Source organism: Thalassophryne amazonica, chromosome 8 (assembly GCF_902500255.1).
Source record: "Thalassophryne amazonica chromosome 8, fThaAma1.1, whole genome shotgun sequence".
NCBI lineage: Eukaryota > Metazoa > Chordata > Actinopteri > Batrachoidiformes > Batrachoididae > Thalassophryne > Thalassophryne amazonica.
Window position 1 is genome coordinate 2295553 of NC_047110.1, and position 16644 is coordinate 2312196.

Sequence of the window (16644 nt, forward strand, 5' to 3'; positions counted from 1 at the left end):
CACTCAAGTCGGTTACGACGAGGAACTGGAGTCAGGTCGAGACCCCGATGAGGACGACGAGCATGCAGATGAGCTTCCCTGAGACGGTTTCTGACAGTTTGTGCAGAAATTCTTTGGTTATGCAAACCGATTGTTTCAGCAGCTGTCCGAGTGGCTGGTCTCAGACGATCTTGGAGGTGAACATGCTGGATGTGGAGGTCCTGGGCTGGTGTGGTTACACGTGGTCTGCGGTTGTGAGGCTGGTTGGATGTACTGCCAAATTCTCTGAAACGACTTTGGAGACGGCTTATGGTAGAGAAATGAACATTCAATACACGAGCAACAGCTCTGGTTGACATTCCTGCTGTCAGCATGCCAATTGCACGCTCCCTCAAATCTTGCGACATCTGTGGCATTGTGCTGTGTGATAAAACTGCACCTTTCAGAGTGGCCTTTTATTGTGGGCAGTCTAAGGCACACCTGTGCACTAATCATGGTGTCTAATCAGCATCTTGATATGGCACACCTGTGAGGTGGGATGGATTATCTCAGCAAAGGAGAAGTGCTCACTATCACAGATTTAGACTGGTTTGTGAACAATATTTGAGGGAAATGGTGATATTGTGTATGTGGAAAAAGTTTTAGATCTTTGAGTTCATCTCATACAAAATGGGAGCAAAACCAAAAGTGTTGCGTTTATATTTTTGTTGAGTGTAGATTGCTGTGTCAAGTAAAGTGTATAAAGATTAAAAAATAATAATAATAAAGTATTGCGCTTGTAAACCATGTTGAAAGGATGAAGGTCACACTCGGGGCAGTTCAGTTTTATTATTCAAACACAAATCACACCATAGGTCATGTCAAGTTGTGACACAAGAACAAGGTTTAAACTTTACCCAGCCCATGAGCAAGCAGACTGGATACAGTGGTAAGAAAAAATATTTGAACATACATAGGAAGAAACCAGAGGCAGACCAGAGTCAGATGGCTGTTACATGCTGTCTGTGTGTGCTGTCACACGGCCCGGTTAACACATCCTCACTGAATCCACCCTGTCCTTATCAATTCTGAGCCAAGTGCCGCACAGTTTATCAGGTGGCTGTCATGAACTTGGACCCATAAAGACTGGACACAAATGCAGGACTCAGACAGAAGTGTGGAATGAGTAAAAGATTTTACTTAGTAAGCTGGCGGAGGTCGGTACACAAATAGGCAGGCAAGGATCAGCAGCAGTATCCAAATCATGACACAAACACAGGAAACACAAATACCAGACATGTACATAGTGCCACATGACCGTGGGTTCAGCAATAAACTACAGCCAGAAAAACAGCCAAAAGTGTCCATGGATGTTTAAACACAGACTCACATATGCTCCCGCTGTGCGTGTGGGCGGGTCCACGCTTTGAAGTGAACCTCAATTTGTATAAGTTGGGAGAGAATTTGTTTCCTCTTTGTTTCTTGGTGTCAGGTTTCAGAACCATGGACAGCGACTTTTACATTGCATTCCCACACCAACGTATGCAGACAGCAGCAGCGCTGGTGTCACTGTCCAGCGTTCAAATTCTCAGTGGAAGCAAGTGTGGTGATTAGTGTTGTACAGTAACACTACCTCTAACCTTAGTGACATGAAATTTGGGGTTCCACAGGGGTCTGTCTTAGGCCCCCTGCTTTTCTCCCTTTATATAGCACCCCTTGGGCACATGTTGCGGCGTTTTGGGATCACCTTTCACTGGTATGCAGATGATACTCAGTTATATATGCTGATTGCTGGTAATCTAGTTCACATAAAATCCTTGGAAGATTGCCTTGCAGCAGTGAGAAGTTGGATGTCTAGAAACTTCCTACTTTTAAACTCTGATAAGATTGAAATGATGGTTCTTGGTCCAGTGAGACATCGGCATCAATTTGACCAGTTAACACTCAGCCTCGGCTCGTGTGTCATACATCACACTGACAAAGTGAGGAACCTTGGGGTAATTTTTGATCCTTCGTTGTACTTTGACCCCCACAGTAGAAATATTACTAGGACTGCTTTCTTCCACCTGCGAAATATAGTGAAGATTCGTCCCATCCTGTCTATGGCTGATGCTGAGACCCTGATCCATGCGTTTATCTCTTCTAGATTGGACTACTGCAATGTTCTATTTTCTGGTTTACCTCTTTCCAGCATTAGGGGTCTCCAATTGGTTCAAAATGCTGCAGCCAGACTTTTGACAGGAAGCAGAAAGTTTGACCACATTACACCCATTTTGGCATCTTTTCACTGGCTTCCTGTCCCAGTGAGATCAGATTTTAAGGTTCTGCTACTAGTCTAGAAAATTATTCATGGACTGGGACCTCCCTACCTAGCTGACCTAATTAAACCTTACGTACCGGCCCGGGCTTTACGTTCTCAGGGTGCAGGACTACTTTGTGTCCCTAAGGTGAATAAGAAGTCTGTGGGTCACAGAGCTTTCTCTTATCGTGCCCCTGTTCTGTGGAATGATCTCCCTGCATCAATAAAACAGTAAGATTCTGTGGAGATTTTCAAGTCTAAGACACTTATTTTCCCTTTCATATGGCTAGCATACTGGTACAGTTTTGTTTTATGCTTTTTACTCTTTTAATTCATTTTATTAGTAATTGGAGTGGGCTGCGACCTCAACTTTACATAAATTCTGGGTCTTTTACTGAAGTTTAGGGCTAGTGGCTGGCGATCACCTTAGTATTTCTCTGCTTTTCTTGTTGTTTAATGCTGACAAATTATACAGTATTTTTTGTCTTTCTGATGCCTGATTCTGTTTTTTTTTTTTTTCTCTGTTTAAGGTGCAGCTCCATCCAGAGATGGGAGTTGTGTTTGTGTTGGCGATCCTCCTGTTCTGTTGGTCAATAGCATTTCTTGTATATTCGTTTTGTGAATTGTTCTGTAATTTATGTCTGTATCATGGCCCAAGCAGAGGGTCACCCCTTTGAGTCTGGTTTGCTTGAGGTTTCTTCCTCAGAGGGAGTTTTTTCTTACCACTGTTGCTCTGGGGGTTGGTAAGGTTAGACCTTACCTGTGTGAAGCACTTTGAGGCAACTCTGTTGTGATTTGGTGCGATATAAATGAAAATAAATGAAAATAAATTGAATTGAAATTGTGATGATCTGAGTGTAACAGTGGTTTCAGATGATGTGAGAGCTGATCACCGGTCATACAGTTTGCAAGAGGTTGCAGGCTGACTCCAGTTGATTGTAACATGGGCAAAGGGCCTGGTGAGTGCACTCAGTCCGAGTTGGACCCTGGACATCTGGGGACAGGGCACCTCCCACCAGGTGGCTCTTACGATCGAATGTGGTCACATGGAGATTGATGGTGCTGCGCACTTAACCTTCACGTGACCAGCTGGTTGCTGCAACTCCTTGCAATCAATCACCAGCAGTGAGCCACTGTGATCACCAGCCAACCACCATGTTTTCCCTTGTTGTGAGGAGGTTGCCATCGTATTTTTACGCTTGTGTGACTGGGACATAAAAGCTGGAAGTTTCCAAAAGATGCTGAACATTATGCAGATGTCACCTGGTCACGCCGAGCCAATCTGTCCCACAGCAGACACATTTGTTTTGAGTGATCATTTTGTTTGTGGTGTGAAAAACTGAAAACTTAGTGGAGTGTGAGCTCACAGTCTCAGAGGTAAAAGAAAAGCTTTACTCGCTACAGGCTGAAACGGGTCAATACAAAAGCAATAATGATGTCTTCAGTAGACTCAGCACAGTCATCGTCCAGTCACTCATCAGACGTCCTCAGCCTGCAGCAGATCCAAGGCATTCTCAGGACCATGAAAACCTTCAAAATCAAACACCTTGATGGAGCCGTGCAGTCAACAACAATAAACAACTATCAGCTGCCAGAGACACGAACGCAAGAGAAATCTACATTTACACACCAGCCAGCAACTGTAGAGCAGCTGGGATCAGCTGGGATCAGCTGGGATCAAGCTGCCAGCCCCCCCCCCGTGCCTTGTCTCCAGTCCCATCACTGAGACCTTCCCCTGGGAACATCTTAGCCCCCCCCAGAAAAACCTGGAGCACCTTAAAAGAAAAGACAAGCAGCAGCTTTGGCGTCTACATCACAGTCAGCAGGAGCCCCCACCTGCTGAAAGAGAAGAGGTCAGGCCTTTTCAATAATCCAGTTAACTGAAATTTTTGGGGTCAGTGCTGCTGCAGTGATGAAGTCAGCAGTGCATGTTTTCAAACCAAGCTTGGATCCTGTGTGTGGGTAATCTCTTCCACACCGGTGATTCTCAGAAAGACAGCAGGGAGTGCACGTCAGACAACGTGCATGTGCCCACATGTAAGCCACAGCTTTTGGCCCAAATGGTGCAAAGTGACTGAGAACTCTGAGAAACAAATCTCATTCAGTTCATGATTTTAGGACAGCTGATGGGCTTGAACAGAAACTTGGTTAAATGACAGCAATGTGACACCTCCACCAACTTTCAATATACAGTTCAGTCCAAAAGTATTTGGCCACTTGGTATTTTTTGCATTTTAATTTGGTTATGCCATTTCCAATACAGAAAATAAAATAAAAAAAAATATATACAAATTTCTAAAATTCTAAAAGTCAAACGCAAAGCAAATCTCCACAACTTGATATAAATTAATTAAAAATATAAAAGCCATGATGATGGGCTGCATAAGGAATGGGTCCCTTTGGTATAATCAGGGGTGTCAGACTGGGGGGGTAAAGAGCCCAGAGCATGGGGGAGAGGGGCACAAAAAACTGGCATTAAATACATTTTTGTGTTACATGTTATCAATGTCCATACAATTCATGTTGTAAAAGAATATAATTAGAATGAATGTATAAATGTTGCAAAACATAATTCTGCTCTAACAATAATATTGAAAGATCTGTGAGGGCCCCTCCCACCCCTGCACAGTTGTACAATGGTTTAGTCCAGGCGCACAGGCGGCACTCTGCCACACACACACAGACACACACACACACACACGTCCCAAACGGGATCTGACAGAAAGAGGAGAGGTATTTTGTGGAGCTGACACAACTCATCGAGTTAAAAAAATAAAACTAATTTAGTCATCGATTACGTGCTAAATAACTTTGTTTTACCACAAATGTTTTGTTTCTTCTATATAACGCGGCTTTTCTTTGAATCTTGAACCAACGAAGCAGCAGATCAAAGCACTGCTTCGATCTGCTGCTGTGTGTCAGCTGGAATTTGGCACAAGTGAATGTTGGCAAACATTAACGACTATTAGCAAATGTTAGTGACAGTTTTTGCGATGATTAGCAACTGTTTGGCACTCACTGTTTGGGACCTTTTGCCAACTCCTGTCGAATCTTGGAATTGAAGCACTGCTTCTGTTTTACTTTGCTTTATCTTAATTTTTTCCTGCTAAAACCTAAATAGCATATGTCTGAGTAATATTTACCTTTTTTATGTTAAACCAACCTGTTGTGGTCTTCTGAAACAGTTGATAGATGCATTTTATAACTTAAAAACGGGGCCGATGCTAATGCTTTAGCATGTCTATGGCGTTTTCAATGTTAAAGTTAGCATTAAGCTGTTCACATCTCAGCACGTTTTTGTGCATTTGTTTTCTGTATAATAATTAATGGCTCAGCGTTTGTTGTCGTAAAAGTATCGTCAAAGTCGTCAAATGTATTATGAATTGTAGTATTTTTTATTTATTCTTATTTATATATTAAAAATAACAAGAAGAATAACAACAACAATAATAGTAATAATAACTAATAATGCTACAATACAATTTTAGAGAAAGAAACAAAACCTGATAAAACAAAACAACAGAAAAGATAAACCAACTAACAATAAACATAAATAAATAAATATAGAAATAAGTGTTTCCTGTGAACACCTAGTGACTCTTAAACCTCCACTTCATTCCTGTTTTATTTAAGTTTAATGACAATTTGTTTCAAACCACATCTAAGCTGTTTTAAACAAGAAAAAAATAAAATGAATTAAACTGCACATTTGTGTCTTTTTTCATGAAAATATCTTATTAAAGATCACATATTACACTTTAGTCAGGCCTTTAAAATACTTTTGTGGACTCTTGCTGTAATATGTTGTCAGTGGTTCAGATAGTTGCTGTAGGCATCTAAAAATGCTCATAATCGGGTGAAACCTGATGGAAATCTCTCTGTGGTGTGTCGGTGATGTATGTATGTGCAAAATAAAACAAAACACTACTCCAGGTATGTTTTTGACAAGAATATAACATCATAACTTTATTACAAGCTCAAACGATGTTGTGTGACAAAGGCCTTTTAATTCTTGCCATTACGTTTTGCCATTATTTCAAAGAAATAATGGCAAAACTCACATGTAAGTAAAAAAACAAACAAACAAAACGATTAATCAAAAAAATAATTGACCGATTAATCGATTACTAAAATAATCGTTAGTTGCAGCCCTAGTGTTTAGGCTGAAATAAGACATGTCTTATAAAAAAAAAAATCAAAGTCCAGAATTCAAAAAAGAAGAGAAAAAAGGACAAGGAAAGAAAACTGAGGGAAAACAGCTGCTAACCAAATTCTTTGAAAAGAGACGTGAGCTTGAAAGCTACCTATATTGAGTTAGGGGGTCTGGGGGACCAAATTGCACCATTTCTCTCGAAAGTACAATTTGGTGCATTCCTGGGCATTTTAACATTTTAAATCATGTATAGCTTAGATCACACCTGGGAGTCAGAACCCTTTTTAAAGTTGGGGGAGCAATATTGAGTTGGGGGGTCTGGGGCACCAAATTGCAATTGAAAAATTGTGCAATTTGGTGCATTCCCATGCATTTTAACAGACTGGAATGCACCAAATTGCACCATCAATTTGGTGCAGAACCTCACTTCCTGTCTCCTTCCTAACCCGTACACCCCCCAAGTAGTGACATACACACATTACAGGTACAGAGTAAAATAAAAACAAAGGGCGAAAACCAGGACGAAAACCACACTGCTCCTCCTGAAGCCAAGGTTCAACGATCGGTTGCATTCTCCTTTCCAGTACTCTGGAATAGACCTTACCGGGGAGGTTGAGGAGTGTGATCCCCCTATAGTTGTAACACACCCTCCAGTTCCCCTTCTTAAACAGAGGGACCACCACCCCGGTCTGCCAATCCAGAGGCACTGTTCCCGACCACCACGCAATGTTGCAGAGGCGTATCAACCAAGACAGTCCCACAACATCCAGAGACTTAAGGTACTCAGGACGGATTTCATCCACCCCAGGAGCCTTGCCACTGAGGAGCTTTCTGACCACCCGCACCATAGACAGTGCCGGTGGAGAGCTGCTTCCGCCTCCTGAGGCATCAAACAGTTTGCCAGAATTTCTTTGAGACCGACCAATAGTCCTCCTCCATGGCCTCCCTGAACTCCTCCCAGACCCAAGGTTTTGCCTCTGTGACCGCACGGGCTGCAGCACGCTTGGCCTGCTGGTACCTGTCAGCTGCCTCTGGGGTCCCACTTGCCAACAAAGACAAGTAGGACTCCTTCTTCAGCTTGACGGCATCCCTTACTTCCGGCGTCCACCACTGGGTTCGGGGATTGCCACCGCAACAGGCATCAGAGACCTTGCAACCACAGCTATGCGCGGCCGCATAAACAATGGAGGTGGAGAACATGGTCCACTCGGACTCCATGTCTCCAACCTCCCCCGGGATGTGGGAGAAGCTCTCCCGGAGGTGGGAGTTGAAGACCTCGCTGACAGAGGGTTCCACCAGTAGTTCCCAGCAGACCCTCATGATACGTTTGGGCCTGCCAGGTCTGGCCAGCTTCCTCCTCTCCCAGCGGATCCAACTCACCACCAGGTGGTGATCGGTCGACAGCTCAGCCCCTCTCTTCACCCGAGTGTCCGAGACATGTGGCCGAAGGTCAGATGATACAACTATGAGTTCTGGTGTCATGTGCACTTATGGACACGCTTGTGCTCGAACATGGTGTTTGTGATGGACAAACTGTGACTAGCACAGAAGTCCAACAACTGAACACCACTCGCATTCAGATCGGGGAGGCCGTGCTTCCCGGTCAGCCCCCCAGGTCTTACAGTCGCTGCCCATGTGGGCGTTGAAATGCCCCAGGAGAACAATGGAGTCCCCAGTCAGAGCACTATCTAGTACCCCTCCCAGGGACTCCAAGAAGGTCGGGTACTCTGCACTGCCGGCCCGTAGGCCAAGACAACAGTGAGAGACCTGTCCCCGACACGAAGGCGTAGGGACGCGACCCTCTCATCCACTGGGGTGAACTCCAACACATGGCGACTGAGCTGGGGAGCAATAAGCAATGCTACCCCAGCTCTCCACCTCTCCCAGTGGGCAACGTCAGAAAAGTGGAGCATCCAGCCCCTCTTCAGGAGTTGGGTACCAGAGCCCAAGCTGTGCGTGAAGGTGAGCCCAAGTATCTCTAGTCGGTATCTCTCAACCTCCCACACAAGCTGAGGCTCCTTCCCCCCCAGCCAGGTGACGTTCCACGTCCCAACAGCCAGGAACGCGGACTGGGCAGCCGGGCCACCCACCCTCGACCGCCACTCAATCCTCTCTGCACCCGACCCCCATGGCCCCCTCTGCAGGTGGTGAACCCACAGGAGGGCGGGCCCACATCACTCTTTCGGGCTGAGCTTGGCCGGGCCCCGTGATATTCATAAGTTTCTCTGATGAATATTGATTCTGAAAGGTTATTACTTGTTGCCCTGTTAACCCAAAAGCTCGTATTAGAAAATACAATTCAATTTGCTAAATTTTTCCTCACATTGGCAAAATAATCATTAAAATGATCTACTATAGCTTTCTTTTCCTTAACCACTGTATCAATATTTGAGTAAAGGTACACATATAATGGATAATCTTTGACAACTTCTTTTATTTTTGATTAATTTGTTTAAGAGCTTCTAAGTACCCTTGATGTTTGTTTTGTTTTTCCCAACAAATCACTATAATACTGCCTTTTGCAAGATCGCATAATATTAGTTTTTGTTTTTATATATGTCATATATTTAATCTCAGCTTCAATTGTTCTATGCTTTAAAAATTGCTTACACAATTTTTTTTGACATGCATTCAGTAGTCCTTTAGTGATCCAAGGTTTGTCAGTATTTCACTTGTTTACAACATTTAACATCAATGGACAATGTTTATCATCCAACTTGGAGATAATGGAGATAAATGATTCATATGATTGCTCAATGTCTTCAGTGTAGATGTCACACCAATCTTGGTGTGATAAATCTGTTCTAAGATTTGCCATATATTGCTCAGTTATTTTCTTTTGAAATTTGGAGTGTCAATATGATCAACTTTATCAAATAAAAATTGTACACAACAAAAACTGGTAAGTGTTCACTGAATTCACTAATAAGTAATCCACCCATTAAATTCCCAGCAATTACGTTTGTTAATATATTGTCAATGAGTGTTGATGTGTAGTGATCCTGGTTGGGTGCGTTATCGCTGGACATAATCCCATACAGATTTACTACTTCTGCTCACCTTGAAAACTGTTCTTTATGGATTAGAAAGTCATCTGAATATACCCACATAATAGGCATGTGAATCTCATCACTGACAACGATTCAATACGCTCCTTGATACACTACCAGTGACATTATACATATAGTGATACATGACGATACTGGACATAGGTATTAAAGGCATTGCGCTGCGGTGGTTTGAATCATATTTGTCTAATAGATTACAGTTTGTTCATGTAAATGGGGAATCTTCTTCACAGACTAAAGTTAATTATGGAGTTCCACAAGGTTCTGTGCTAGGACCAATTTTATTCACTTTATACATGCTTCCCTTGGGCAGTATTATTAGACGGTATTGCTTAAATTTTCATTGTTACGCAGATGATACCCAGCTTTATCTATCCATGAAGCCAGAGGATACGCACCAATTAGCTAAACTGCAGGATTGTCTTACAGACATAAAGACATGGATGACCTCTAATTTCCTGCTTTTAAACTCAGATAAAACTGAAGTTATTGTACTTGGCCCCACAAATCTTAGAAGCATGGTGTCTAACCAGATCGTTACTCTGGATGGCATTTCCCTGATCTCTAGTAATACTGTGAGAAATCTTGGAGTTATTTTTGATCAGGATATGTCATTCAAAGCGCATATTAAACAAATATGTAGGACTGCCTTTTTGCATTTACGCAATATCTCTAAAATCAGAAAGGTCTTGTCTCAGAGTGATGCTGAAAAACTAATTCATGCATTTGTTTCCTCTAGGCTGGACTATTGTAATTCATTATTATCAGGTTGTCCTAAAAGTTCCCTAAAAAGCCTTCAGTTGGTTCAGAATGCTGCAGCTAGAGTACTGACGGGGACTAGCAGGAGAGAGCATATCTCACCCGTGTTGGCCTCCCTTCATTGGCTTCCTGTTAATGCTAGAATAGAATTTAAAATTCTTCTTCTTACTTATAAGGTTTTGAATAATCAGGTCCCATCTTATCTTAGGGACCTCATAGTACCATATTACCCCATTAGAGCGCTTCGCTCTCAGACTGCGGGCTTACTTGTAGTTCCTAGGGTTTGTAAGAGTAGAATGGGAGGCAGAGCCTTCAGCTTTCAGGCTCCTCTCCTGTGGAACCAGCTCCCAATTCAGATCAGGGAGACAGATACCCTCTCTACTTTTAAGATTAGGCTTAAAACTTTCCTTTTCGCTAAGGCTTATAGTTAGGGCTGGATCGGGTGACCCTGGACCATCCCTTGGTTATGTTGCTTTAGACGTAGACTGTGTTTCATAATTATTGTATGGCCTTGCCTTGCAATGTGGAGCGCCTTGGGGCAACTGTTTGTTGTGATTTGGCGCTATACAAGAAAAAAGTTGATTGATTGATTGAGTTGACTTTGAGAAGTATCTGTTCACTGCATCGACTGGACCAAAGTCAGGTTCCTTAAATTCCACCTCCTGTGAAAAACCTCGTCACTCAGGTTCAGATGGGTCTCTGCAGAGTGAGTTCTTGTACCACAGCAGTGATATGTCCTGGTGCCTTCTTGTTGGCTCTGAGTGGATCTAATAGCTTTGGCAGTTTTATTGGCACGGTGCCTCACATTAATGAGGTGGAAATCATCAACATGTCCTTCACACACACTAGTGGATTTTTTTAAAGCTGTAAATGGGTGATTCTTAGACTACGGGCACTTATTATGTCCTTTGATCATATTGTATGAAAAACAGAAAAAAGGGGAAATTTCACACTTTTATAGTTATCTTTACAATGAAAGTGTGTTAAGAAATTTGTTCTAGTAGTCTATGATGACCTTTTCACCTTTTTTCAGCATCATTATATGCAAATATTGCCGTTTTGTGCTTGTCCCACACCCAGACTTTTGATCTTCAATGATAAAAATGAATGGTAAATTATCAGTAAAATATCAGTAAAATAATCAAAACATAATTGGGGTATTCAATGTCATACAACTGTTGTGACTTTTTTAAACAAAATGTAGTTGTCCCACACTATTGCCGTAATTTCCACAACACTGTAATGTCCCTTTAAACAGTTTGTATGAAAGATTGTTTGGGTAGTTTCTATGGAGATAAACAGTGACATCAGAGCACATGTATATAGCGCCAAATCACAACAAACAGTTGCCCCAAGGCGCTTTATATTGTAAGGCAATGGTGTGGTGGAAATTACATTTACAAGGCCAATAGTGCCCGTAGTTAAAGAATCACCCAAATGAGCAATTCCCTTATCCACAAACACTTTGTCTGTCTGTCTATTAGCATGATTACGTGAAAACTACTTGACAGCTTTTGACGAAATTTGCATCACAGATAGCTATTAGGCCATGGAAGACTCCATTAAATTTTGGAGGTGATCTGGATCTGGATTATAGATCAAGTTTCACTTAGAATAGATTAGACAGAAATTTAATGATCCCTTGGAAAGACTCCCTCAGGGAAACTGAGGTTCCAGCAGCATTGTATAGCAGCACAGAGTATCAAAAGTGAAAGTATTAAAAACAGTTTGTAAATATAAATACAAATACACAATATACTGTAAATACCAGACATACTGATTGCTACTGTCTTACTGGCTCCTACTGTTCCTCTCCTTCCCGTCCTCTGTCTTCCTGTTACTCCTCCTCCCCCTGAGTGAAGAGTTGTACAGCTTGATGGCCTGTGGGACAAAGGAGGTTTTCAGTCTGTTGGTCCTGTACTTGGGAAGGAGCAGTCTGTGGCTGAAGAGGCTCCTCTGGTTGCTGATGACGGTGTGCAGAGGCTGACTGGCATCGTCCAGAAACGCGGCAGAGGTGATGGTCTTGTGGTTAAAGGATTGGGCTTGAGACCAGAGGATCCCAGCCTGTTTGGAAAATCACTAAGGGCCCTTGGGCAAGGTCCTTAATCCCCCAGTTGCTCCCAATGTGTAGTGGGCGCCTTGCATGGCAGCAGCCTCACATCAGGGTGAATGTGAGGCACTGATGTGTAAAGTGCTTTGAGCGTCTGATGCAGATAGAAAAGTGCTATATAAATGCAGTCCATATAATATAATAATGTAATATAATAATGCAATCCATTTAACATTTATTATCCATAATGTCCAGCAGTTTGTCCAATGTTCTCTTCTCTGCCACTGTCACCAGAGAGTCCAGCTTCATGCCAGCCACAGAGCCAGCCTGCCTGAGCAGTTTGTCCAGCCTGGATGTGTCCTTCTTGGATGTGCCACCCCAGCACACCACGGTGTAAAAGAGGATGCTGGCTATTATGGACTGGCAGAACATCCACAGGAAGTTTCCTGCAGATGTTAAACGACCGCAGCCTCTTCAGAAAGTCCAGCCTGCTCTGTCCCTTCCTGTACAGGTGGTAGGTGTGGGTTGTCCAGTCCAGTTTGCTGTCCAGCCACAGCCCGAGGTACCTGTAGGAATCCACAGCCTCCACCTCAGCTCTCTGGATCAGATCTGGTCGTAGTGTTGGTCTGGACTTCCCAAAGTCGATGACCAGCTTGTACGTCTTTGAGGTTTTTATAGGCTTTTAAGGATTACATCAAAACTACTTCATGGATTCTCACCAAATTTGCACCACAGATAGATATTAGGCCATGGAAGAATCCACTGAATTTTGGAGGTGATCTAGATCTGGATTGGGGGACGTCAGAAATCTGTGATCGCTCTTGTTGTATTTATCATATTAATCAGATGATCCATGCTGCTTTGAAAAGCTGCATCCTGCTGCAAAACAATACAGCCGAAACCCGAATGATTAACACTGATGTGTTGTGGAAAAACAGAAAAGTATTGCAGGGAAATTTCCAGCTCGAGACCTTCTGGGTGTCTGCCGGATGTTTAGGAATGGACATGTTGGGGGATGGGGGTCCCTGGACCTGACTAGAGGTGATCTATGAACTACTGAAGTTCCAGGGTCTTCATTTATTAACCGTTCAGACTCACAGCTCTGACCATGTGTACAGACAGAACCTAGTGGTAGAACATGGTAACTGCAACTAGAAAGTATCACAGCAAGCAACTTCATTGTCATTCGTTCTTTATTCCCTCAAACGAATAAGTGCACAGTAAGTAATTATGTGGCTGGAAACATGTATCACCTCACTGGGGTCAAAACCTGCAAAACGCACCTGTGTGAACAGAACAGCAGCTTTTAAATAAAAAATAATGAAGACCTTTACTTTTACCTGCAACTAGAAGACAGAACGCAAACAGTTCCCTCACTGCAGTTTAAAATGTTAAAAATGGACCCACATTATTTTCATTACTCAGATTGTGGAGATAATGTCGTAATAAAAATGGCAGTGCAGTGACGCACCAAGGATTCTGACACAACCATAACGATAAATAATTGCCTACTTATTCTGTTAATTGAAATGTTTCATGGTCGCTACTGTGGTGAGCTTGTTAAAGCTTCTGAAAGTTTGCTAAAATTATGTCTGTAAATAATTTTGATGTCTAAATTAAGAAACATGTGACACAGTGACTGTAAAGTCGTGAGGAATGGTGGGGTTCAAAACTAATTTTGGACTCACCGTCGCCACCTAGAGTTGCCAATCACCACATTTATTTTGTCATCTCAGTGCTGTGACATCACACAAACACCTCGATCTCATTTCACAAATGTCTCTTACCTTTGCTCTGTTAATTGTTACAATGTGAGCAACACGAGCAACAGACAGATGTTTTGTGACTATTTGGGTAATTGAGGGTGTTTCTGAATGCAAATGACCATGAGCGTGCACGAGCATGTGCTTTAGGACGTGTGTTTTATCAGTAGCTGATATTTACTGATGTGTGTAAGAACAATGTGCATCTTTTTGATAAATACTGATTTTTTTTTTTTTTTGATACTTACACACATACTAACATTCTTCTTTGTCTGACATCATGCAGAACCTTTTCTGTGCACGGTTTGATAAATGAGGGTCCAGGGGTCTTGTGTACAAAGTGCGTGGACACACGAAAACATGGCACATGTCCATCTCTACGCCAACATTCAGATGTATCAAACGTGAAATGATTGTAGAAATGTGCGGTGCATCACACAAAAATCCTGGTTGCCGTACGCACGTTTCTACAGCTAGAGTTCTACTGGCGACACGCAGAGGTGATGCTGGGAACCGTTAATAGTGTGAAAACAAGAAGTCACCAGAGTGACGTGCACATCAGAGACACACTGATGAACAATTAACACACCCACGTGTTTGCAGTTATATGGGTGAATATAAAAACATGCGCGATGTGATGCGGAAAATGGCGCTAAGAGGGGCTGCGTTAAGCCCTGGTCCCACCAAATAATGAAGGATGAATAATGAGCCACGCAACATGTTTTTCTGGTACAAGTCCAGTTATTCAACAATCGTGGGAGAATAGTGGCTCTTAGAGGCAGAATATTTGGTTAATGAGGCTCATCTCGTGGCGCTAATTTCAAGAAGTTCAAAATTTAGCAACAACAGCGTGGAGCAGTTTGTGTGCGAGTTACTAACGAGGACTAACGAGGATTTTAAAGGCATGTTTGTGGTGAGGACGAGGCTGTTAGAAGCCCATTATCTGAGCACCTGGCAGCTACGAGGACAGGCAGGCTATTTGATGTGAATTGAAAACTCATACTTTAAAGGGACCAAGTATGGGAGGCTTGGACTAAACCCATGCATAAACATGCACCACCGTCACGTTACATGGCGCTACATGGGCCATATGTGGCTTGACGTGGATCATATGCAGCAACACGAGCCATTCGAGGCTGGATGGGCTCAAATGACAGGTCAGTCGTGGCTCATTAGAGGCTGATACCTGGCATATGCGAGGTACAGAGAGACACATAGAGGCTTCTTCATAGCGATACGTGATAGATTACAACGTGGATCATTAGTCAACTAATCACTGACAAATCCATACGTGGCTCATTATTCATGACTTTATTATTTGGTGGGACTGAGGCTTTAGTGTTGTTGGAGGACCTTTGCAAATGGTGCAATCTGATGTGAGCATGTATTCAGGGAACGCAAGGATTTACAATGTCAATTACCAAGGTCGCTGTTACTGGAGTTGTGCACAGAACTGCAGCCGGCCCAGCGTGCAATACGGCGAGGAGCCAGGGGTCGTCTGTGCCCACACAGGTGCTGACCACGCTGGGCTTCCTGGCATCAGGGGCATTCCAGGCCGATCAGTCAGGAGTGTGCCAGTCAACCTTGAGCCGAGCCGTGGCAGCAATGTGGAACACAATCATCCGAGTGTCATCCAGGTACATCACATTCCAACATTAAAGCACAATTTGCAGCGAGAGGCGGTTTCCCTTTAATGTGATCAGAGCTGTTGACTGCACACATGTTGCTATAAAGGCACCATCACATGATGAATTTGTTTTTGTTCATATGAAACAGTTTCATTCCATCAATGTTCAAATTATATGTGATTATATGTGCGATGGGGGGGGGGGGGGGGGGGGGGGGCTGCTTGGTGGTTAAACAGTTTGTCCATGTAATTGTTCCTAATGATAACCAGCGTGGGCACATTTGAGCGTGGGCACATTCAAATATGTTTTTTTGTTGTTATTATTATGAATGTGTTTTCTTCTTCTTGATGGTGGAACTGGAGCTGCAGAGCTTCTTAATGAGCCCCCGACTGTGTTCAGTGTTTGTCAGTAAAAGTGTGTGTCATGTTGATGTCACACAGTCAGCTGCTGTGCACCTAATATCTTTTTACTTCAGTGTGTGTGTGTGTGTGTGTGTGTGTGTGTGTGTGTTGCTCTGAGCCTCAGCATTTACACACACAGACACACTCATTTAATTTCCGTTTTACATCGCAGTAAGCCGCGTGACAGAATGGCGAGCGAGCCACAGCTTCTGTGTTTTTGCACGTTGTCTCCAAAAGTCCTTTAATTTTTACACAACAACACAGAGACAACGGCGGACGTCATCAAACACATGACACCTCACACTTATGGTGCCGTCAGCACGACACAACCACACCATATGAATACATTTGCATATTCAGATGAAGGCGTGGCCAGGGAGGAGTTTGGTGTGTGCGCTCATGTCACACACACACTTTGATACATCTGAATTTTTTGTGCTTGCGCCAGTTTCTGGGTTTTGGCGTACGCCATGTTTCAGTGGGAAATCCACACGTCTTTGTACACGAGGGTCGTGGAGTTCATAAACTGGCCTTTGGTGGTTGGTGATGTTCTTGTGAACAAGTT

At 43.1% G+C, this 16644-nt stretch overlaps 1 long non-coding RNA gene across 1 annotated transcript; it reads left to right on the top strand.

Annotated features, from left to right (window-relative positions):
- The first annotated feature begins 4556 nt into the window (after positions 1-4556).
- Positions 4557-16465, top strand: LOC117515009. Its single transcript, XR_004561988.1, has 3 exons — positions 4557-4650; positions 13645-13654; positions 16456-16465. It is a non-coding gene; the product is annotated as an uncharacterized LOC117515009 (long non-coding RNA).
- The last annotated feature ends 179 nt before the right edge of the window (positions 16466-16644 follow it).